This window comes from Macrotis lagotis, chromosome 1 (genome assembly GCF_037893015.1).
Source record: "Macrotis lagotis isolate mMagLag1 chromosome 1, bilby.v1.9.chrom.fasta, whole genome shotgun sequence".
NCBI classification, from domain to species: domain Eukaryota; kingdom Metazoa; phylum Chordata; class Mammalia; order Peramelemorphia; family Peramelidae; genus Macrotis; species Macrotis lagotis.
Genome location: NC_133658.1, coordinates 113,244,050 through 113,267,153, shown reverse-complemented (window position 1 = coordinate 113,267,153; position 23,104 = coordinate 113,244,050).

Below are 23,104 nucleotides of genomic sequence, written 5' to 3'. Positions count from 1 at the left end.
GCATCTATTGATATGATCATATAATTTATGATAGGTTTGTTGTTGTTATAATTAAGTATACTATAACAGTTTTCCTAATATTGAACCAACCCTGAATTCCTGGAATAAATCGTACTTGATCATAATGTATTATACTTTTTTAAATTTTTTATTTTTTTCATAATGTATTATCCTAGTGATAACTTGTTGTAATAGTTTTGCTAAGATTTTATTTAAGATTTTTGCATCTATATTCACCAGGGACATAGGTCTATAATCATCTTTCTCTGTTTTAACTCTTTCTGGTTTAGGTAACAGCATCATATTGGTTTCATAGAAAGAGTTAGGCAGAGTTCCATCTTTACCTATTTTTCTAAAGAGTTTATATAGAATTGGAAACAATTGTTCCTTAAGTGTTTGGTAGAATTCACTTGTGAATGCATCAGGCCCTGGAGATTTTTTCTTAGGGAGTTCAATGATGGCTTGTTGAATTTCCTTTTCTGAGATAGGGTTGTTTAGGTATTTAATCTCCACTTCATTTAACATGGGCAACTTATATTTTTGTAAATATGCAACCATTTCACTTAGATTATCAAATTTATTGGCATAGAGTTGGACAAAATAATTTTGAATTATTTAATTTCGTTCTCATTGGTGGTGAGTTCACCTTTTTCATTTAAGATACTAGAAATTTGGTTTTCCTTCTTTATTTTTTTAATCAAATTGACAAGAGGTTTAGCAATTTTGTTGGTTTTTACATAATACCAACTTTTGGTTTTATTTATTAATTCAATAGATTTTTTGCTTTCAATTTTATTAATTTCTCCTTTAATTTTTAGAATTTCCAATTTGGTATTTAATTGGGGATTTTTGATTTGTTCTTTCTCTAATTTTTTAGTTTCATATTTAGTTCATTAATTTCCTCTTTCTTGAATTTATTCATGTAAGCATTTAAAGCTATAATATATCCCCCGAGGGTCACTTTGAATGAATCACATAGGTTTTGTTATGTTGTTTCATTATTATCATTATCTAGGATAAAATGTTTAATTCTTTCTATAATTTGTTTTTTGGTCCACTCATTTTTTAAAATGAGGTTATTCAGTTTCCAATTTGTTCTGGTTCTATATCTCCTTGGCCCAGTAATGCATATGAGTTTTATTGCATTGTGATCTCAGAAAGATGTATGCACTATTTCTGCCTTTCTGCAGTTGATGATTAAGTTTTTATGTCCTAGCACATGATCAATTTTTGTATAAGTTCCATGTATTGCAGAGAAAAAGGTATATTCCTTTCTATCCCCATTCACTTTCCTCCATAAGTCTACCATTTCTAATTTTTCTAACAGTCTATTTACCTCCTTAACTTCTTTCTTGTTTATTTTATGATTTGATTCATCTAGATCTGAGAGTGGGAGGTTGAGGTCTCCCATTAGTAGAGTTTTGCTCTCTAGGTCTTCCTGTAATTCTTTCAGCTTCTCCTCTAAGAATTTGGATGCTATCCCACTGGGTGCTTATATATTCAGTATTGAAATAACTTTATTGTCTATGGTACCTTTTAGGAGGATAAAGTTTCCTTCCTTATCTCCTTTAATGCTATCTATTTTTGCTGCTGCTTTGTCTGAGATAAGGATTGCTACCCCTGGTTTTCTTTTCTTCAGCTGAAGCAAATATATTTTGCTCCAACCTTTTACCTTTATTCTATATGTATCTCTCTGCTTCAAATGAGTTTCTTGTAAGTAGCATATTGTAGGATTCTGTTTTTTAATCCACTCTGCTTTTTGCTTACATTTTAATGGAGAGTTCATACCATTCACATTCAAAGTTATGATTACTAATTCTTTATTGCCCTCCATGCTATCTTCCCTCTGTTTGTATTTTTCCCCCTTCCCCCATCCGTATTCCCCAGTATTTTGTTTCTGAATACCACCCCCTTCAGTGTGTTTGCCCTCCTATAAAATCCCTCCCATTTCTTTCCCCTTTCCCTTTCCCCTTTCTTTGTTGGTTCCCCTTTTTTCCCCCACTCCCCTTCCCTTTCTCTGTGCCCCCCTCCCCTTTTCCCCCGTTAATACTTGAAATGTTAGATGTTTTATAATTTAACTGAGTATGTGTAGGCTGACTTTAAGCCAAGTCTGATGAGAACAAGATTCAGGTGTTTCTCCTCTGCTCCCTTCTTCCCCTCTATTACCACAGGTTTTTTGTACCTCTTAGTGTAATAAGATTTACGCCATTCAATCCCCTCCCTCCTCCCCTCTCTTTCCTGTCCCCCTTTTGAAGGAGGTAGTGTTTTTTTTAGATCATTCTATCTGAGTCATAGAAAATTCTGAGTATCTGTCACTTCTAGTTAAATATATTCTATCTAATAGAGTTAAAATTCTTGAGAGTTATCAGAGACTTTCTCCCAAGTGGGGTTAAAGCCAGTTACATCCCATTAGATATCAGTCTCATGGATAGAGCATGAATGTCCATAATTTCTGGGTCCGTATATTCTCTCTGTTAGAGTTACAGTTCTCAAGATTTATGAGAATCTTTTTCCCCATGCTGGGATATAGCCAGTTTCAACTTACTGGATAGCAGTTTTTTCTCCTTTTGCCACCCCCCCCCTTTTTTTACCTTTTCATGTGTCTCTTGAACCTCTTGTTTGATGTCCAAATTTTCTATTTACCTCTGGTCTTTTCATCAGGAATTTTTGGAAATCTTCCATTTTGTTAAATGTCCATCTTTTTCCTTGGAAGAGAATGCTCAGCTTTGCGGGATAGTAGATTCTTGGCCACATTCCCAGCTCCCTTGCTCTTCGAAATATCTCGTTACAGGCACTTCAATCCCTTAATTTTGATGCAGCCAGGTCCTGTGTGATCCTTACTGTGGCTCCTCGATATTTAAATTGTTTCTTTCTGGCTGCTTGTAGGATTTTCTCTTTTAGCTGATAGTTCTGGAGTTTGGCCATAACATTCCTTGGTGTTTTCATTTTAGGATCTTTTTCTGGTGGGGATCGATGTACTCTTTCAATAACTACTTTGCCCTCCAATTCCATGATATCAGGGCAGTTTTCCATCACTAGATACTGTAATATTAAGTCCAGGCTTTTTTTCTCTTCAATGTTTTCAGGAAGTCCTATAATTCTCACGTTGCCCCTCCTCAATGTATTCTCAAGGTCAGTGGTTTTTTTGATGAGGTATTTTACATTTTCTTCTATTTTTTTCTACTTTTTGATTTTGTTTCACTGGCTCTTGCTGTCTCATGGAGTCATTAGTTTCTGCAGACTCCATTCTTTTTTGGGGTGAGGAGTTTTCTTCATTAACCTTTTGCAACTCCTTTTCCAATTGGTCAATTCTACTTTTGAAAGAGCTTTACATTTGACCAGTTGAGGCTTTGAGAGAATTATTTTCTTTTTGAATCTGCCCAATTGAACATCTGAGAGAATTATTCTCATTTTGTATTTGTCCGATTGATGATGTGAGAGATTTATTCTCATTTTGTAATTGTCCAATTGAGGACATGAGAGATTTATTCTCCTTTTGTCCTTGTCTAATTGTATTTTCTAAGGATTTGTTGCAAGGTATTAATTGTTTCTCCCAAATTTTCCAGTTGATTTTTAAGCTCCTTCCTTATTTCTTCAAGGAAGTCTTTCTGTGCTGAAGACCATATCATATTCTCCTCAGATGTTCCAGGTCTTTCTGATTTAGGGTCTTTCCCTTCCAAGAATTTTTCTATGGATTCACCTTTCCACTGACCCTTCTTCATTTTGCTAAGACCTTGGGATCAATAAAGGCTTTACTCACTGAATGCAATTTCTCTGGCTGGCCAGTAGGAGGTGATGGTTGCTTTCTCTGGAGTGTCTGTGACCTTCATTGAGCTCTTCTCATTTGATTGAAGGGAGGAGTTGGAGCTATTGAATTCTTTTGCCTTCAATCAATGGTGTTCTTTACCCTGGCCTGAGGTCATTCATCAGTTGGGCTATTTTTGCTCACATACCTGGGCCTGAGGCAGAATTAACTTGAAATTGTTTCTTCCAGGAAGAGGTCTGAGCTGTAGTGGAAGCCTGGACTCTGAGTTTCTCAGACCAGAGGAGCCTAGGGATGGTGTCCGCAGCTTTCCTGCACCAGAACTCTCTCCCCAGCCCTGTCTGCAAGCTCCAGAGGGACAGCACCAACACCAGTGCCTCTGCTCCCGAGTTGATTCAAGCCCCTGCCATCTAGCCCCACTGCTGATCCAGCAGGTCTGGCTCTCGGGCCCTCAGAATACTGGCTCCACTTCAGCTACTAATTTGGCTGATACAGGGCTGAACCGCCTCTGAGCCCAGACTCACCCACCGGAATTCGGCCAATGCTGCTGCCAGAGACAAATCCTGAGGTACATGTTCTTTCTCCTGGATTTTCTTTCTGGGTTTTGTGGGTTGGATTTATTTTAAGAGGTTTTTCATGATCGATGGGGAAGAACAGGAGACTTTAGAACTGTGCCTGTCTTTTCTCTGCCATCTTGGCCAGAAATCTAGTTCAATAATTCTTAACACTATCTCTCCTGAATCTATTTTCTAGGTCAATTATTTTTTCAATAAGAAATTTTATTGTATTTTGTTTTTACTTTTTAATTTTTTTTTGTATCTTGATGTCTCATAGAGTCATTGGTTTCCACTTACTCAATTCTGATTTTTCAGGAATTATTTTCTCCATTGAGCTTTTATACTTCCTTTTCTATTTGGCTAATTCTACTTTTTAGGGAGTTGTTTTCCTCAGTAAATTTTTGGATATCATTTCCCATACTGTTAATTATTTTTTCCTGCAATTCTCTTTTATTATTCTAATTTTTTTTATTAACTTTTCTTATACTTCTCTAATTTTCTTATTAAAAGTCTTTTTAGTCTCTACCAGGAATTCTTTTTGGGTCTGAGACTAAATTCCAGCATTTTTAACATTCAAAGTTTCATATGTAGCCATTTTGACACGTTTATCTTTTTCTAAGTTTAAGCTTTGTTTCTCCTTGTCAACCATAGTAACTTTGTATAGTCAATTTCATTTTTTTTGTTTGTTTTTAGTTCATTTTTTTGTTGTTATTTGGTAACTTTATGTGAGAGTTGGGCTCTGGTTCTGCACTGTCTCTTGCTTTTTCAAGTTGAGGTTTAGTGTCTTACCACTGGTTTTCACTGGGTTTCAGGGCTTATATGCTTGAGGGTAGGTTATCCTTCTCACTTTTACTAGATGGTGGGTCCTTCCCATAGGCTTCCTCTGGGTTTAGTTTATGGCTGACCTAGATGTGGAATCTTTCTGCTGTGTTGGCTATTACAACAGAATTTTTTTCTTGTGGCCGAGGAGGGATCTTGTTGGTGCTCCAAGATTCAGCCTCATTTTGTAGGTGTTTATGGAAACATGGTCTCTCTTTTGGCAGGCCCCAGGGTAGAACTGCAACTGTTGGTCAGTTACCTAGGATATGGCTTCATGGGACAAGGCCTTGCTGCTGTCCTGTGCTGGGTTTGGGCTTTTTGAATAGGGACCTTGTGGAGCTGCAGAGATTGTTCACTTGCCTAGGAGGCTACTGGTTTGCAGGAGGATACGGCCTTAGTGATGAATTCCCTAAAACTTAGAGCCTTGCTGTTGGGAAACTGCCTACTGCTGCTGATGCTTTTGCTACTGCTCACACTAATGAGACAGACCTTTCCTGTCATGCTGGTAATCTGATTCCTTGCTCCCAGATCAATTCTGAAGTGGTTTTCCAGTTGTTTGGAGGGGAATTTGGAGGAGCTTCAGAAGGGTCCTTCTTCCATCTTGACACAGGAAGGTTTTTGCTCGATTTTTGAGCATTTATCATTAGAGAAGTTTTTTTAATATTGAGGGAAGATGTTTTACAAAAGTGGGAAACAGCTGATATAGTTATAGTGATGTTAAAAAACCCATAAAAGAAAAGGAAGGAACATTGATCAGATTCATAGTAGAGAGAAAATGGAAATTCAGAGGTAGACAGATAAGTAGCACAGCTTTGGAACTAGCTTGTTGATGTTATTATAATCTTTAAATATAAGCTATACATAATTGAGACTTGTGGTTTCAAAGAAGAACTTATTTTCTGTTCTTTGTATCTGGAAATATTGTTGATCATCAAGTTTAGAGTTTTAAAAAATTTTAAAAAGAAAGGAAAAGCATTCAATTTCCTCTTACTTGGATAGGTCTAAGCAAATCCAGTGAAAGCAAAACAATGTGAATATAATCAACCAGGAAAGGAAATGGGAAACAAATTTTTAAAAATGCTTCTCTTATTATGAATAAAATATTTCTTTTTTGTATTGGCTTTTAAGGGAGACACAAAAGTAATTGATTCAACATAATGCTTCAAAAGTTTCTTCTTTCCAGTGAACTACATCTGGGGATGGCAAAAGATGGAAGCCATAAAATATAATATTCATGCAAGCAACAGGGACTCTTTCAAAAGACAAAAAGCAATGGGTTTTCTGTTCCAATTATTTTGCAACAGCTAACAATATTTAGGTTTTTTCACTAGGCCAAATGGGATCAACATTACATCGTAAATTTTTTGTATTGTAGTTAGGAATGGAGTTTTCTTGGGGCTATATTTTCTTCACTCAGTATTTTGATGGGAGTTGGCAAACATTAATATTGAGGATGAATCATCTTGAGGAGTTTTTCGAAACAGCATTATCCATTATATCCAATTTCTTCAAAAAATTCTGTCAATCATCACACTTTTATATCATCTCACTTCATAAAAAAAATATGTTGCTTTCCAGTTCAAGAGTCATAATAACTTCAGCAGATTATATATATATATATATATATATATATATATATATATATATATATATATTTACAAGAGAGAGAGAGAGAGAGAGAGAGAGAGAGAGAGAGAGAGAGAGAGAAGAAAAGAATATCTGGTGATCAAACTAGCAGTCTTCTAGTAGAACCCATGTAACATGTAAACTGGACTCTCCATAGAAAATTCAGGTGAGGCCATGTACCAGAATATTATAGGATAAGTAAATGTGAATGGATAATCATCTACTACACATTTGTAGAGTGCCCCAATTAATAGAATCGCAGGGTCATCAAAATTTTAAAGTACTATGAGATGAAAATTTGCTTAGCAGCCAAGATACCTATTCTGCCATATGGCTGCCATTCAGGCTCTGGTTTTAGTAACTAGCAAAGTTATTTTTGAAAGAATATTTTCTTTGTTATCTGTAAAATTAGAAAATCTATTAAAGAATCTCTAAGATCCATTGGAGATTTAAAGTACCAAAGTGTAGAACATTTTAAAGTATATTTTAAAAGTTTTATTAATGTTTTGTTTCAAATTACAAATATATATAAATTACTCTCACTTTATGAGAATTTTCATGTATCAGAATACAAAACTTAAACAAAACTAATAATACTGTGTTAATCTTAAATTTCATGCAATATTTCAAATTTCTACTGCACATTTCCACCTCTCAATTAAGAAAATACAGAAATTCATTTAACTTCTGCAACCATTTGAAAAAAGGAAAAGAAATAGAAATTTCTTATAACAAATATGGTTTTCTTGGTCAACCTTGGTATACATGTGTATACATGACTGTATACACACAATACATACATACATACATACATTTATATATATATATGTGTGTGTGTGTGTGTGTGTGTGTGTGTGTGTATGTTACTGTTTGTCTTTCACCTTAAAGAGGACCAAAATAATTTGTGCATCTCACATTGCTTCTGAGGTACCAGCATTCTATTGTACTCAAAGATACAACACATTCTTTGGAGCAAACTTGCTATTCTGGATGATCCTATGTCTGTGTCTTCCATATCTCAGAACTGATACCAGAGAGATTTGAGAATATTCTTGTATCAGTTCTTCTGACCACCAAGTGAACACAGGTCTTGAATGAATTCTTCATAAAATAGTCTTTTTTTTTGGCAAACATACATTGTCATTTAAACAAAAGACCAATTCCTCAGAGTTGCCCTCTCTACAGTAGAGTTTGAATGCTTGGCAGTCCAGTTCACAAAAGAACCTCAGAGACTTCTGGCACAGAGCTAAGGTGGCTCTGTGAAGCTAGTATGTTCTAGGAGCTTTTTCCTACAGAAAGCTAAATGAAGCCTCTGCACAGATATTAAAGCTACAGATCCAAAAAAAAGATAAAACTAAAAAGTTGTCAGTGGTAGACATTGTGGAGGATCTTAGTGAATGTTTGTCTCTTTAGGGGGAAAAAAGGAAGTAAAGTCTAGCTGGTCAGGAGAGCAGGAAATTCAACGGGAGGCTTTTAGCCATAGTTCAGTACAGGTCCCAGCAGCTATATAGCAAGCCAGCAGGGATGCACCCAACCCCACACAAAGTCTAAAACCTGGAACCTTGTCACAAATGACCAGTAATGGGTTGGGAACAAACCACTGCATGGGCAGAACCTAGAAATAAAGGAGGAAACAAACTTCTGCAAAGCCAATGCCTAGACTGCATTGGCTAAAGACAAGTCAGGTATCAGACTTGGGTCTATACATCCCAGGATTAGAAGTCAGACAATCAAGATGAGCAAAAAAGTTAAAGATCACTCACTATAGAAAGCAGCCATGCAGAAAAGATGATAACAAAACCACCTCAGGCGAAGAAAATAGTGAAAATTACCTAAACGGGAAGTCTCAAGAGTCTGTGAATTGGATTTACATCCAAAAGGACATTGAAGAGCTTAAGAAAGAACTTAAAAATCAAAGAAGAGAAGAAGAAAAATGGAAAAAAGAAACAAATCATGCAAGAAAATGATGAAACATTGACCAAAAAAATCTACTCCTTTAGAAGTGAAAACAATCCAATGGGAAAAAAAAAGAATATAACCCTTCAAAAAATAAAATCAATGATCTGGAAAAGTAAATGCAACCATTAACTGATGAAAATAAAACCCTAAAAGTTGTATGGACAAATAAAAACCAATGAATCTTCAAGACTATAAGATTCCATCAAACAAAGTCAAAAGGCTAAAAAATTGAAGAAAATGTAAAATATCTCTTTGGAAAAACAAAAACCTGGAAAATAGATCTAGGAGAGATAATTTATAAATTATTGAACTACTTGAAAGCCTAGATCAAAAAAAGAACCTGGAAAATATCTTGCAGGAAATCATCAGGGAAAACTGTCCTAATATACTAGAGTAAGAAGACAAAATAGCCATTGAAAGAATACACAGAACTCCTCCAGAAAGGGATACCAGGATAAAAGCTCCAAGGGCTATCATAACCAAATTCCAGAATTCTCAATTCCACAAGTAGCTAAAAAGAAGCAATTTAAATGCAAAAGAAATACACTCAGATTCTCAGACTTACATATGATTTATCAGCTTCAACACTGAAGGACCAGAGGATCTGTAATATTTTATTATAAATATTATATACATACATATATATATGTATATATATATATATATATATATATATATATATATATATATATACATATATATATATACACACACACACACACATATATCAGAGGAACTGGTATTTTGTTAGGAGAAGATATGAAAATATGGATATTCAATGAAATAGAAGACTTCCAAAATTTCCTGGTAATAAGACCAGAATTGAACAGAGAATTCAACATCTGTAAACAGGACTCTAGAGATGCATATAGGGGTGGCTAGGTGGTGCAGTGGATAAAGCACAGGCCCTGGAGTCAGGAGTACCTGGGTTCAAATCAGGTCTCAGAAACTTAATAATTACCTTGTTGTGTGGCCTTGGGCAAGCCACTTAACCCCAGGAAGAACCAGGAAGAACCAAAACAGGCAAAGAAAATTATAGAGCAATCTCCCTAATGAACATTGATGCAAAAATCCTAAACAAAATTTTAGCAAAGAGATTACAGCAAGTTGTTACTAGGATAATACTTCATGATCAGATGGGATTTATATCAGCTAGACAGGGATGGTTCAATATTAGGAAAACAGTCAATATAATTGAATATCTCAATAGTAAAACCAACAGAAATCATATAATTATCTGAATAGAAGCTGAAAAAAGTCTTTGATAAAAAAAAGGATATCCATTCCTCTCAAAAACACTTGGAAGTATGGGAATAAATGGAGTTTTTCCTAAAAATTAAGCAGTATCTATCAAAAACATCAACAAATATTATTTTAATGGGAATAATTACATATTATATTTGGAATAGGAATAAACTAAGTGTATTTCCAATAAGTTCAGGGGTGAAACAATGATGCCCATTATCACCACTGCATTTCAAAATAGTGTTAGAAATGTTGGCTTTAGTAATAAGAGAAGAAAAGGAAACTCAATTCAATGCCATACTGAATCAAATTACCAAAAATTATTTTGCTGAGCTAAAAAATATAGTAATTCATCTGGAGCAATAAGAGGTCAAGAATATCTAGGGAAAAGATGAAAAAAATATGTAAAGGAAGGTGACCTAGTTATACCAGATCTAAAACTATAGTTTAAAGTGGCAATCAAAAAGTTACAATTAGGCAATCAAAATTGCCCAATACTGGTTAAGAAATTGAGTAATGGGGGCAGGCTAGCTGGTACAGTGGATAGAGAACAGGCCCTGGAGTCAGGAGCACCTGAATTCAAATAGGGCCTCAGACACTTAATAATTGCCTAGCTGTGTGACCTTAGGTAAGTCACTTAATCCCATTGCCTCACAAAAACCAAAAAAAAAAAAGAAATAGAATAATGGATCAGTGGATTAAGAGAAATTCAAAAGAAATAATAGTAAATGTCTACAATAATCTATTGTTTCACAAACCAAAAGATATTAGCTTCTGGAATGATAATTCATTATTTGGCAAAAATTGTTGGGTAAACTGGAAAATAATATGACAAAAACTAGGCATAGACCCAAATCTCACACCTTATACCAAAATAAGGTCAAAATGAGTCCAGGATTTAATTTGGCACCATAGACCAATTAATAGATCAAGAAGTACTGTGTCAGATCTATATGAAGGGGAAAAATTTATAAAAAAGAGAGAAATTGAATATATTATAAGTTGCAAAATTGATGATTTTAACCATATTAAATTAGAAAGGTTTTCCATTAATAAAACCAATGCTGCCAAAATTAGAATGAAAACAGAAAACTGGGAATATTTTCCACAGCTAGGAGTTCTGATAAAGGTATCATTTCTAAAATATATAGAGAATTGCATCAAATTTATAAGTTTGCAAGTTCTTCCCCAAATTGACAAGTGGTCAAAGGATATGAACAGATAATTTTCAAGTAAAGAAATTGAAACTATACATAATCATATGAAAAAAAAATGCTCCAAACCATTAGTGAATAGAGAAATGCAAATTAAAGCAACTATTAGTTATCACCTCAAATTTATCAGATTGACTACAATGAAAAAAAGGGAAAATGATCAATGTTGGAGAGGTTGTGGGAGGATTTGGAAATTAATGAATTGTTGGTGAAGTTGTGAATGGATTTAACCATTCCGGAGATCAATATGGAATCATACCAAAAGAGCAATAAAACTAATTATACCCTTTGACCCAGCAATTTCAATACTAGGCCTACAACCAGAAGAAATCATAAAAAATAGGAAAAGTTCAACATATTTCAAAATATTCATAGCAGTTCTTTTAGTAGTGCCAAAGAATTGGAGAGAGGATGCCCATTGATTGGGGAGGGCTGAATAAGTTACATCCCATTAGATAGTAGTCTCTTGGATAGGTCATGAATGTCCATCATTTCTGGCTAGGTGTATTCTCTCTGTTAGAGTTACATTTCTCAAGGTTTTTGAGAATCTTTTTCTTTTTTACCCCATGCTGGTATATAGCCAGTTTCAACTTACTGGATTGCATTTTTTTTTCTTTTCTTTTACCGCCCCCCCCCCTTTTTTTTTTACCTTTTCATGTGTCTCTTAAACCTCCTGTTTGATGTCCAAGTTTTCTGTTTAGCTCTGGTTTTTTGATCAGAAATTTTTGAAATTCTTACATTTAGTTAAATGTCCATTTTTTTCCCTGGAAGAGAAGGCTCAGCTTTGCAGGAAAGTAGATTCTTGGCTGCATTCCAACCTCCCGTGCTCTTTGAAATATCTCATTCCAGGCCCTTCGATCCCTTAAAGTTAATGTAGCCAGGTCCTGCGTGATCCTTACTGTGGCTCCTTGATATTTAAATTGTTTCTTTCTGGCTGCTTACAGGATTTTCTCTTTTATCTAATAGTTCTGGAGTTTGGCCACAACATTCCTTGGTGTTTTCATTTTAGGATCTTTTTCTGGTGGGGATCGATGTACTCTTTCAATAACTACTTTGCCCTCCGAGTCCATGATATCAGGGCAGTTTTCCATCACTAGATCCTGTAATATTAAGTCCAGGCTTTTTTTTCTCTTAAATGTTTTCAGGAAGTCCTATAATTTTCAGGTTGCCCCTCCTCGATCTATTCTCAACGTCAGTGGTTTTGTTGATGAGGTATTTTACATTTGCTTCTATTTTTTCTATTTTTTGATTTTGTTTCACTGGCTCTTGCTGTCTCATGGAGTCATTAGTTTCTGTAGACTCTATTTTTTGGGGAGGAGTTTTCTTCATTAACATTTTGCAACTCCTTTTCCAATTGGTCAATTCTACTTTTGAAATAGCTTTCCATTTGGCCAATTGAGGTTTTGGGAGAATTAATTTCTTTTTGCATTTGCTCATTTGAGGATCTGAGAGATTTATTCTCTTTTTGTGTTTGTCCAGTTGTACTTTCTAAGGTTTTGTTTTCTTGTTGCAAGGTATTAATTGTCTCTCCCAAATTTTTAACCTCCTTCCTTATTTCTTCAAGGAAGTCTTTCTGTGCTGGAGACCAGATTATATTCTCCTCAGAGGTTCCAGGTGTCTCTGAGTTGGGGTCTTTCCCTTCCAGGAATTTTTCTATGGATCCACCTTTCCACTGACCCTTCTTCATTATGCTAAGACTTTGAGTTGGTGGGGGGCCTGGTTCACCTGTGCTTTACTGAGTGCAGTTTCGCTGGTTGCCCTCTCTGGACTGTCTGTGACCTTGGTTTAGAGGCCTTCTCCTTTTGCCTGAAGGGAGGAGTTAGAACTATTGAATTCTTTTGCCTTTGATCAATGGTGGGCTTTACCCTGGCCTGAGGTCATTCCTCAGCTGGGCTGGTTCTTCTGCTCACACACCTGGGCCTGAGGCAGAAGTAGTTTGCATTTGTTTGAGAAGAGGCCTCTGTGCATTGGAGGTGTGCCCTCAGAGTTTCTCAGACCCAAGGAGCCTAGGGATGGTGTCTGCAGCTCTCCTGCACCAGAAATCTTCCCCCAGCCTGGACCCCAAGCTCCAGGGGGACAGCACCAACAACAGAGCCTCTGCTTCCCCGTGGACCCAAGCTTCTTTCATCCAGCCCCACCGCTGATCCAGCAGGTCCGGCTCTCCAGCCCTAAGACTCTGGGTTCCAATTCAGCTGTTAATCTGGCTGATCCGGGGCTGATCTTCCCTCTGAGCCCAGACTCACCTGCCTGAATTCAGCCAAAGCTGCTGCGGGAGACAAATCCTGAGGTAGATGTTCTTTCTCCTGGCTTTTCTTTCTGGGTTTTGTGGGTTGGATTTCTTTTAAGAGGTTTGTTTCATGTGATAGATGGGGAAGAGATCAGGAGACTTTGGAACTGTGCCTGTCTTCTCTCCACCATTTTGGCCGGAAGTCGGATCATTGTTTTGTTTGATGTAGCTGATTCTTTCACAGTTGATCACCCTTATAATATGTACACTGTGTACAATGTCCCCCTAGATATGCTCATTTCATTTTGCATGAAATCATAAAAGTTTTTCAGGTTTTTCAGAAACCATCTTATTTATCATTTAAAGTGTTTCAGTGGAAAATTGGGAAAAGTTCAAGCAGTTTCCTAGTTACTCTCCACTGACAATTTTCTTTAATAATTTCTTGTTTTTTTATATTTAAAATAATATTTATCATAATATGGTTTTGGGGGGGAGGTTGGTCTTGACCTTTGGAAAATGCAATGATTCTTAAGTTATGTCTCTTTAATCTATTTTGCAAGTCATTTATTTCTGGTATTTCACATTTTAATTTTACTTGATTTTTTCACTGCTTTGATTTTGTCTTAGGAATTCATTGTTTCATGCAATCTTTAATTTCCATTTGATATATTTTCATTTTTAGGGAACTTGTTACTAGAGTAAGTTTTCATCTCTTTGGTTATTGATCCTTTCCCCACGGTTTCCTTTGAAACTCTAATTTCTATTATAATAAAAAACTATTGCATCATTTCTTTGAAGAATTCTTTTTATTGTGATCAAATTTATTTTTAGAATTTCATTATAGATGTTTTGAATTATCCTATTCTTCTGATCTTATGCCTTAGTTTTCCTAGGATCAGAAGAAAATTTTAAATATTTTTGTTTACACATTTTTGTTACTGAGACCTCAGGACTGAATTCTAGCTGTGCCCTACTCAGAGGACCAAATTTATCTGATTTGATTTCCTTTATTTCATTTGTCTTTCTTTAGGCCTTTTCATTCATCAAATACCAAAGTTCTCTTCTCTTTTGATCAACTGTAGTTGAAACTTTTTCTTTGGATGGGAAGAAATAGGAAGGAGAAATATTTTTTTTAGAACTCCACTGGTGGCCCAGTAGATAGAGCACCAGCTGTGGAGTCAAGAGGACCAGAGTTAGTTCAAATTCAGGCTCAGAATTTTGTAACTACCTATCTGTGTGACCTTTGGAAAAATCACTTAACCCCGTTGCCTTGCAAAAACCAAACTCCCCAAAAAGGACTTCATTAATTTTAAGGATGCCCTCTACTAATATCAGAGACCTAGCTTAGGTCTTTTTCTTTGCCTACAAGTCTATGGGTTTTGCTTAGGTCACTTAGGGAATTTCTTTCTGCTGAGATAGTTGAGCATTGTTATTTTTAAATCAGCTACCTACCTGAACTAAGCCTTTGTTTTCCTCACACTAAAATGTTGCTTTTTCTCTATGGTATAGGTTGTTTTTTTTTAAATAACCTTAACTCCAAATTTCATGAATTTCACTTCAATCCCTTTTGTGAACTCAACTATTGGTTGAGACATTCAGTTTTGCTTTTTCATTTTTCCTGCAGGGAATTTTTAACTTCAGAAATTTGAAAAGTTTCATTTTCCACCTTAAGGTGAATTAGATTATGTTTTCTACTTATTCAAGGGATGAATTATTTAGAAATTGGATTGATTCATTAGCAGAACAATTTTGTTTCTTTCAACCTGTCCTCTTGGTCTGGAATTTAATTGATGCACTGTATGACTATAACAATGGAATTACCTTCAAAGCCATTTTTTGTAAGCCAAAAGGATATATGTCATTATATTATAATCATCTTGCTTGTAACCACAAATGTTCAGTCCATTAATCATTCATCTTAACCACCACATTGAGTTCTAGATTTGTATTATTTCCCAAATAAATTCTCAAATTTACCATCTTTTGGCATAATTAGAAAAAAGTGTACAGATTCTGAAGTAAATACCAAGTCTCCCTCAAGGTTTTTGGTCAATGACTACATTTTAGTATACATTTTGTACCCTTCAATGGTTATAATGCTGAAGGGAATACATGTAGATTTAAAAGAGCAGAATTTTGGTAAATTCTATTTTTTCAGGGTAGTGACAAAATTTAAAGTCACACTTGATATAAAATTTGTCCAAAATTTTCCATACATGAAAGCAAATAAGCCAGTTTAGCTGGAATGCAGTGTATATAGGCTAACACAACATTAGATTAATCTCCAAAAGCTACTATAGTCAGATCAGAAAGGACTCTAAGTGGCTGACAGAGAACTTTACATCCTCTCCTAGAAACAATAAGAAACTGTTAAAACTTCTTGAATGGAAGAGTGAGGTGCAAAAATGTTATTTTTGGGGTGGCTAGGAGGCACAATGGATAGAGCACCAGCCCTGGAGTCAGGAGTACCTGAGTTCAAATCCAGCCTCAGACACTTAATAATACCTAGCTGTGTGGCCCTGGGCAAGCCACTTAACCCCACTGCCTTGCAAAAACTAAAAGCAAAACAAAATAATGTCATTTTGGTAGCTTTATGGAAGACAGATGAGGGAGACTAAGTAATTGTTTAAATATTCTTCATCAGAAGCTTTGTAGGTTTGAATTCAGCTTTCAGTTATGAGAATGAAGAGAGGTGAATATTAGAAAACATTACATGCAGGATAGTTGACATGACATATTAACTAATTGGATATGAAGGATAAGGGAGACTAAAGGATGGTCTGAAGCTAAATGTTCAATAAGTGTTTATTATGTATTTTCAATGCAATAGATTGAATTATAATACAAATAAAAATAGATAGAAATCTTTTAAAAATGAGAAAATCCTTGCTCTCAAAGAGATTATAATTCCATTAAGAGGATATCATATATAAAAAAATTAGGTAGAACTTGAACAGAGCATCACAAGGAATTTTAGTATAGATCACTGAAGGATCATCAATAGTGTCATAGATCAATAGATTATCATGCCATTTCCTATATTAATGGTGAAAGTGTTTATTTGTAAATTTATCTGATATTGATAGTCTGTATAATTTTTAGTATTACTTAAGAATAAGCAAATTAATATTTTGTTTCTTGAGAATGACCATGGGGAATAGATTCAGCCCCATAAAACTTATCAAAATAGGAATACTTGGGCATTGTAACTAGATTGGGGAAAAATATATTTTGTAGACAATGGCAGAATGTATTTTGATATTTACTGCCCTTGCTGCTTGAAGGTTTGTAGTATATTTTTATATTTACTATATAATGTTTATTGTATATACATAAATTTATATTATATATATTTATCATATTATATATGTTATATGTTATATATTATATATAATGTAGAGGGAACACTAAGTTGGCTATGTATAACATCCCTGTTGGGCATTCCCAACTCCCACTCTTATTGGTGGGGCACAGCTATGAGGAAGTTGAGTATATATCTATTCAGGATTCTAGGGGTAACTGAAGGGTTGGACTTTTTGGATTCCTCCCAACTGGTATGTTTCTCATTGATTATTGGCTAGAAAATTTGTTTTTTAAAAGAGTGTTTACTAAACAAATATATCAAGGAAAGTTGTGACAGAAACATCTTCCTGCACCCAGATTAGGTTATCACTTTACTCTTGCACATATATTCCTGGAGAGAATGAGACCAAACTTAGAGAACTCATTTGGCTAAAGAATAAAGTTACTATTCCTAGTCACTAGGCTATTTTTCTCCCTTTGTGAAATCCTTATGATTTTTCATTCTAGGCATAATCTTCTGTTGAAGGACAAAATCTACTCGACCTGACTGTCATAAGTCAATGTCCAGACCCACACCAGAGCTATTACAGGTGGTAACTGGTGCCTGAAATAGGACAGACCTGGAAGGGAATCAGTCTTGGAAGGAAAGGCATTGTCTGGACACCTGTGGGTCACAGTGCTACAAGACAGCAGGCAGAAGAGGTATATACTTTTTAAATTTTTTTTTCAACAAGTTTAAACCAGAGAGCATTAATATAGGACAGGGACAGTCTAAGGAGAGAGGACATTATTTGAAAGTGCTAAAGCAGATCGTTAAAGAAAGAGACTTGTTAATAACAACAAAATAATTTGAAGAATTTATTGAATGTGTACAAAAAATGTTTTCCTTAGTTTCCAGAGGAAAGAATACTAGGTACTGAACAAGGGAAATTGTGGGGAAACAGATGAGTGAACATTTTAAACAGGAAGATCAGGAGGCATTTCCTATGGAAGTCTTTTCATTATGGAATATTTTAAAAATCTGTCTGACTCCACCTGGAGATATTCCTTTGGCTCAGATATATTTAAAGTTGATGTAGATGTTCAAACTATTCAGTGGGAAGATAAGAGTAAAAAATGTGTGGTGGCTTTTACCTCCAACACCACTTCTGGACCCGTGCCTGTCTTGGGGTGGAAGGAGGGATGTGGAGGCCAAAGCTGTGAGGCTATATCTTTCCAGGAGAATCCTCCTCCTGGCTCCCACTTTAGGAACTTGTACCAGAAAGTCTCCAGGAGGCCTGGTCCCACGGTCTCAGGCTGCCACAGTGGTTGCTGCTCCTGGGCTTCCAGCTGTGGCAGCTCCCCAGCCAGCTCCACCTCCTCCTAACTTTAATAACCCACCTTCTGCTCCTTTTTGGTCTAAAGAAGAAAACACTAACAGAGATAAGAGGCATATAAATGCTACTCAAAAATCAGTGCTTAAAAGAGAGGAGATTCCATGGGACATGAGACAGTTATTGTTCTCTTTTCCCATACTTGAGAGACCTGATCCAAAGATTCCAGGGATTGTTTTGAGAGAATATGATAATTTAAATTTAAAAACAATTAAAGAATTAAAATCAACAACAAACAATAGCCCATATGTTTTTACTATGATATAAATATTAGCTGGACAAATATTAGCCCCAGAAGATTGAACCATGTGTTAATAAATTAAGTAAAACTAATCATTCAACTCATACAAATATTTATAACATACAAGCATTTAGGACCTTAGAAATAATAGCAATTCCATTTGTAGAAGGTATTAAGATAGAAATATATTTTTACAGAACCTCTTTGTTTAAATTTACATGCTTGGGATTTCAAGCATGAACATTTTCCACCCTGGGTTGCCTGACATACTCCAAATAGAAGAATATATGATCATTTTATTTTGCTTCAAGTGTGAAATTCTCCTGATAGAGTCACTCCATGGGCTATTCCAGGCTATATTAAACCAATTATATACCCAGAAATAGGGTTAGCTAATTCTAGAGTTATGGAAGGTTATGGCAGCAATAGATGAGATAAGGTATATACAATGGAATAAGATATTGGGTAAAATATCTTATGCAGAAAATAAATTGTCTCTGACTGCATGCACAGGACCAGATATTGCTTTCATGATAGGATCTTTCAAAAATGTCAATATTATCAGAGAAAAAAGGGGGGGTATAATGTTCTGTTATAATTACACTGTTTGAGCATGTGTAAATAAGGAAGTGATGGATGATGATGTTGTTTTCATGATAAGACAACCAAAATTTGCTATAATATCTTCCAAGGTAGAAGGCTGGTATATATGTCTCCTGCTGATGGGTTCTTAGAAGAAGCATTAAAGAGAATTAGGCAAAAGAGATGTGTTAGTTGCATTGTGTTTGGAATATTAAATATTGTAGCAACCACTGTAGCAGCCACTTCAGCGGCTATTTCTGTACAAATCAGGAATAAGGAAAAAATAAAAGCCAAATATATTCAAGAATTATCAGAAAATGTTACTAGAGCATTGAAGGCTCGAAGAGAATTAATGAAGAACTTTATCATTTGATTAATGAATTACAAACCTCTGTAATGTATATAGGTGATCATGTGGATGTAATCGAAATGAGATTACAATTGCAATGTAATAATAGATTTTCTGCTATTTGTGTTACTCCTTTAAAATATAATACTTCATCTATTCCATGAGATAATATAAAAGGTTATTTGAATGGAATATGGTATAATAATAATTCTATGGCTATGGATATGAATCAATTACATAAAATTGTTAATGATATTGCACCTTTCTCCCAGGCTCTGAGTTCAATGTTCTTGTAGAGTCTTGAAGCTATCTGACCCCAGTTGACACTGCTACTAATATTGGTAGGACATCAGGCCTTTCAAAGAACACTTCTTTTACTACCTTCTGGTATAGAAGTAAGAATAAATGTTTGACTCTTCAAAGTGCTCCTGAGTTTAGAATCTTCTGATGCTTGACCACTTTGTTGCTGCTCTTCAAACTTTCTAATGCTTTTGTTGCATTCTACATAGTCCCACAGGATGTCACTGATTCTCTACAACCATTCATGTAATATTCTTTCTATTAGATATCATCTACTTTCATCCAATGATAATTACCTACTCCCTCCAAAATTCATTAAGGAAATGTTTGAACCCAGTTCACACCTTTGAATCAACTGAGAAGTCTGGAACTTATGTATTTACCTTAACTGAAATAAGGGATGCAGTCTTAAAACTTACATATGGAAATAAAATAGCAATTTCACTATTAAAGAACTAGACTTGGTGGAAAAAACAGCAAAACACTAGTGATAAAGACAGAGGCGTTTTTAAATTGCCTTCCTATGTAGTAACTTCATAAGATGGCACAAGTTGACTTTTGAGTTAAAAAAGAATAGTAGACCAATAGCTCTACCTGAAAGCAATCAAAGATGAAATAATGTTTGTGGTGTAAAACCTTTTCAAAGACCAGAAAATTCAATATAAGTCTATAGAAGAGAGAAAGAGTCTGTGTTTATCTGAATAAGGATTTTTAATTAAAAGCACAAATAATCTTTTTCAGATATGACACTTAAATGTTGGCAATTTTTTTCACCATATGCCATCCTTCTTCCATTGGGAATGTTCCCAATGGCCCCTATGTTAGCTGTATGTCCATATCTGAATACTGCTATATCCTTGGGACTAAGATTTTGTTATTAGAATCTTCATTGAGCCTCCAAAAGGTTATAATACCTCTAATTTTTTTCAAATTACTTTTCTGGGAATTAACTGTGAGGTAAAACTGATGCTCCTTATCAATGGATAAATAAAAATATTTAAGCAATAGGGAATAAGGATATCAGATTGGCTGCTATTTAATAGTCTTCATCCAAGGAAATAAACAGGCTGCTAGTTAGTAAAAAAAAGGAAATATTTAATAAGACTAGCAGTCATATAGTCTTTAATTTTTTACTCAGTGTAAGTAAGCAACCCCCTCAAAATGACTTCTATATTTGTGAACATGTCTTAATAATAACTCTAGAGATAGTAGATGAAAATTAGTTCTCCAAATAGGAGAGTTAGAGAGCTTCCCTGGATTCATCTGGGCCCACTTGTTAAAAGTAATTCTTATCTCCCAGTTGAAGACAAGAGAATGATATATATATATATATATATATATATATATATTACATTTGAGACTTTCTTTGCCCACTTCCTTTTTGGTAGGAAGAGGAAGACTAAAGCCACTCCCTGTTCTGCCTACAAGAAAAAGGGTAAATAAGAAGAAACTAAGAAAACCATATAGCACTTCCAACTTGGAATAGTCTTAACTTTTAGTATATTCTTCTTGCTAGACTTTCTATAGTTTTGATTTAGTCAAAGAAGTTCTATGTTTTCCTCAATTTGATTGGGGATTTCTTCTCATCCACTTTTGAGAATGAGAGACTATATTACATATTTTACATTATAAATTCAATGACAGATATGAAGCCAGTGTAGAAATTGCTATATCTCAAATCATATGCTATTTTAATCAAAGTTGAATTTCAATCAATCCAAAAATAATGGAGTGCTACCTTATTACTTGACTTATTGTTACCTTCATGTTCTAAAAAGAGCAAGCAATCCAATGAGAAGGAAAAAATGGGATTTATCTGAAAAGACCAATGTCAAGGTATAGAGAATTCACATAAGACATACATACATGTATGAATGCATTTGTCTTTCTCCTAGTACCATATTGCTACCTCAGGGCATAAATATATATGAGTGTAATGAATATATGCATACACATAGGCATACATTTATCAGACAGAATATAGTTATGTGTATTCATCACACTTCAACATTGAGTGTGATAAAATTTCCAACTATGACTTTTGATAGATTTAACCAACTTTTTAAAGTAAAATAGAGATTTGCAATGATTGATAGCTATTCTTTCTTAACTTTCTGACCAATTTACACTTATTTGGATGATCATAAATTTTCATGTGTTCTATTTCCCCTTAACTAAAAAGCCTTGACATTTGGGAATGTACTGTACCACAACTGGGGTTTTTCACAAAGTAACCCAGTCTAGAGTGCATGTACCTAGATGACTTGTCTTCTTAGCTTACAGAGAAATTTACTTAGTTCAAAACATTTTTTTTAATGGAGAATGAACTAACTACTGAACTCATGGGCATGTAAGAAATTTAAGGATTGGGCTGTGGTTTTTAGAGCTTTATAAGTCTATTGGCCTAGAAGGGGGGGGAGGTTGTTGATAAGGAGGGAGTTGCTTGTGGACTATTGGGTGAAGGAAAGCCTTGCTGGATAGGTGGCTTTCCTACCAAGGAAGAAAGGTAAATTCCAACTCTGTCGAATCTTGTGATTTCCTCTGGTCTGAAAAATCACTGGACCTGACTTTTTTTGGGAAACTGAATTTGGAATAGGAATTCTTCTGATACCAGAAAGAAGAGGAACTTCCAAACTTGCTCTTTTTGAGTAGTTAAAAGAGCCTCATAGTTCCAAAGAATTCATCTAAGGCAGCTCATATTTGGACAAGAATTCCTCCAATATTTCAAAGAAGTTCATAGAGTTGAAGATCATCTCTGGACTTTTGAGATTCAAAGAAGACCAACTATCTCCTGTATAACTGCTCCAACAATCCCTAAAGGCTTCTCTCTTCATTGAAATCCAGTGAGAAATTGCATTTCAGTGACTTCTGTCTGAGAACTGACCCTTTTTTTCTTCCCCCCCCAATCATCCAGGTAAATTTTTTTTCCATTATAAAAAACCCATCAGAAGAATACTGTGGTGATAGATACTCACAGATATACCAAGACAACCCAGATTCAGGAACTCTGAGACCCGGAAGAAGGCCAATAGTATTTAACTTACAAACCTCAAAGATCCAAACAGTTCCAATAATCACAGAATGTGGAAGTCAGTGCAAGAACCCAAGGGATTAAAGTCAAGACCCTTCTTGGCTAGTCAACCCACCCAGAAGCAATACGTTAGGGGACAAAATAGGACCCTAACACAAAACCTCAATTCAGAAATTAAATCTGGAGAAATAGATACATCAAAGATGAAAACAACAACCAGTATCAAACCTAAAAATATCCCAGAAGAAGGAAGCAATTCTACAGTAAAGGAAGAAATGGATTTTCCTCAAGGACTTTGGGCATTCATAGAAGAAATGAAGCAAGACATAAAGAATGAAATAAAAGATCTAGAAGAAAGAATTGGAAGTACAATAAACAACTTAAAAGAGAAAGTGGTAGACATCAATGAAGAAATTGAGTCAATGAAAAGAAGAATAGATCAAATAGAATTCAATGACTCCAGGAGACAGCAGGAAATGGTAGAACAATGTGAAAAAATTGAAAAACTTGAAGAA